Genomic DNA, 3,399 nt, shown 5'->3' with positions numbered 1-3,399 from the left:
AAGACGAAACACAAAGAAAAATTAGATTTAAGATCTCATTCTCAGCTGGGCATGGTGGCACACGCCTTTAATCCCAGCACTTGAGAGGCAGAGGCAGGAGGATTTCTGAGTTCGAGGCCAGCCTGGTCTACAGAGTGAGTTCCAGGACAGCCAGGGCTACACAGAGAAACCCTGTCTCGAAAAAATCAAAAAGAAAAAAAAAATCTCATTCTCTCTCTCTCTCTCCCTCTTTTTTCTCTCTCTCTAGTCTATTCTTCTTTCTCTTCTATCTAGAGATAGGAGGTAAAAGAGAGAGGGTAGGGAAAAAGAAGAAACCACGAAGTAGCAAAGACCAGCTATAAGTGGTGCCTCAAGATAGGGCTCAAAAGTTAAGGATAAAAATTGGAAGTTAGATTTTTGTTTTGTTTTTTGTTTCTTGAGACAGGGTTTCTCTGTGTGGCTCTAGCTGTCCTGGAACTCACTCTGTAGACCAGGCTGGCCTCAAACTCAGAAATCTGCCTGCCTCTGCCTCCTGAGTGCTGGGATTAAAGACGTGTGCCACCATTGCCCAGCGAAATTTTATTTCAAATGTAGGAAACAGCAGAGGATTTTTTTTTCTTTTTTAAGAGGTGAGCGCTGGGCAGTGGTTGTGAGCCACCATGTGGTTGCTGGGATTTGAACTCAGGATTTTCGGAAGAGCAGTCAGTGCTCTGAACCACCGAGCCATCTCTCCAGCCCAAGATTTTTTTTTTAATTTTTTATTAAATATTTTCTTCATTTACATTTCAAATGCTATTCCAAAAGTCCCCTATAGCCTTCCCCCACCCTGCTCTCCTACCCACTCACTCCACTTCTTGGCCCTTTTGTTCCCCTGTACTGGGGCATATAAAGTTTGCATGAGGCCCAGCATGGTGGTGCACACCTTTAATCCCAGCATTTGGGAGGCAGAGGCAGGCAGATTTCTGAGTTCAAAGCCAGCCTGGCCTACAAAGTGATTTCCAGGACAGCCAGGGATATACAGAGAAACCCTGTCTTGAAAAAACAAAAAAAAATTAAAAATAAAAAAAATAAAGTTTGCATGATCAAGGGGCCTCTCTTCCCTATGATGGCTGACTAGGCCATTGAGATGGCTCAGCGATTAAGAGCACTGACTGCTCTTCCAGAGGTCCTAAATTCAATTCCTACCAACTATATGGTGGCTTATGACCATCAGTAATGGGATCTGATGCCCTCTTCTGGTGTGTCTGAAGATAGCTACAGTGTACTCATATACAAAAAGAACTTTTCTGAAGGGTTGCAGAGCTGGAGGTGCAACTCTGAGAGGTTGCCGGTGGAGGTGGAAACACTTGGGAAGAGGCACCCCAAAAGAACAAAGGCTCAATCCAGAGAGCAGGAGTTTCCTGCAGGAAGAGGAAAAGAAACTTCACCGGAGGGCGGTAGGGTCAGAGAAAAGCTGAGAAAGTGGGAAGACAAGCTGATGAAAGAGGCCATTTCAAGCAAAAGGTATAATCTCAACAGAAACATCTGTTCCTGTCCATTAGAGTACCCCGTCACCCAGCGACTGCTCCTTGTCTAGTCATTCTCCTCCATTTTGCTGTTCAGTATTCGCAGCTTCTTCCCTCCACCATGTCAACCACTGCAACTGCAGACCAGCCTCTACTACAGCTGTCACTGATCCCTTCCAGTCTTGGGGAGTAATTCTATATTGAGTAGCCCAGTTATTTAGAATTTGTCAGATAAAGTGAGTGCATTCTATATGAAACCATGGCCTTTTTAAAATCCCTTCGATCAATCATTTCTATAGAACACCATCCTTCCTCGCCGTAATCTTCTTTCAACCGTTGGCAAGCATATGATGTCCAGCTGTAGGTTTACTGTAGAACAATGTTTAGCGGCTTTAAGAGCTTAGCATAGGGCTAAGAGAGATGGTTCAGTGGTTAGGAACACTTACTGTTCTTCCAGAGGTCCTGAGTTCAATTCCCAGAAGCCACATGGTGGCTTACAACCGTCTGTAAAGAGATCAGATGCCCTCTTCCAGTCTGTCTGAATACAGCCTCAATGTACTTAGATACATAAAATATATAATTCTTAACAACTAAAAAAAAAAGAGCTAGGGACAAAGTTGAGCCTGGGGGGAATAATCCACCTTGTTTACAAAGATTATATAAGGCTCTGGAGAAGCTTTTGCTGTTTTTGTTTTTTGTTTTGTTTTTTAAACAAAGATTAGTCTCAGCTATAAGAAAGTTATATAAGAATCTGACAAGACAGATGTTGATAAAGACCTTGGCACATGAAAATGCAAAATCCAGCCGGGCTTGGTGGCGCACGCCTTTAATCCCAGCACTTGGGAGGCAGAGGCAGGCGGATTTCTGAGTTCAAGGCCAGCCTGGTTTACAGAGTGAGTTCCAGGACAGCCAAGGCTACACAGAGAAATCCTGCCTCAAAAAACCAAAAGAAAAAAAAAAAAGCAAAATCCAAATGTAAAAAAAATTATTAGACCATTAAAGTCAAGAACAGCACTTATGGGCTAGTGGATAAGAGTTACAACTGATGTTGGTTCTAATGTGCACCATGTTAGTTAATCTCATGAGTCAAGTTATAGCTAGAGGTCTCAAAATTCCTGGTACTTTAATTGTGGGAAATATGGTCATTTGCAACAAAATTGTGAACAACGCATCTTCAATACCAATGGTTTTCCTAAATATAAACCAGAAAGAATGCCTAGGTTTCCAGGGGTGTGCAGGTTATGTGGCAAGGGGTGCCATTGGACCAATGAGTGTAGGTCAAAAGGAAATTTTATTTCTTATCAGGAAATGGCCTTGGAGGCCTAACTTAAGCCTCACCACCAAAAAAAAGTACAAGTCCTTTCAGCCAAGGAATAACATACAGACCAAAAACCTTCTCTGGGCATTGAAGACTTAATGCATTCTACTATAGGCAGCATGGCTTGAGACTTAGACACAGGTAAACATCTTTACCCCCAAAAATTCAGTGTTATAAAATAACTCCTGGAGTTTACGGTCCTTTGCCCTCAGGGACAGTAGCAATGATCTTGGGAAGAAGTGGATTCACTTCCCAAGGACTCATTGTGCATCCATGAAATATAGATGAAGATTTCAAAGGAGGAATTTAAATTATGGTCTATGTAAAAAACGAGATGCAATTTAATGCAGGTGATAGGATTGTTCAGCTGCTACTGTTTCCTTACATCAAAGGCAAAACCGCTCCAGTAGAAAGAACAGAAGAGGGCTCCTGCGGCCCTTAGCCACTGACCTGAAAAGCTCTTTTGTTTAAGATACCTCTGTTTATAATTTTCCACTATACACAGCACAATTAATGGCCTAAAGGAGAAGTGGGAACTGTAGTGAGGATTCTGAAATTTTGGTTTCTTTAAAAAACACAGCAGCTGGGGCTGGAGAG

Source organism: Mus caroli, chromosome 3 (genome assembly GCF_900094665.2).
Source record: "Mus caroli chromosome 3, CAROLI_EIJ_v1.1, whole genome shotgun sequence".
NCBI lineage: Eukaryota > Metazoa > Chordata > Mammalia > Rodentia > Muridae > Mus > Mus caroli.
Note: the sequence above shows the minus strand (reverse complement) of the source record.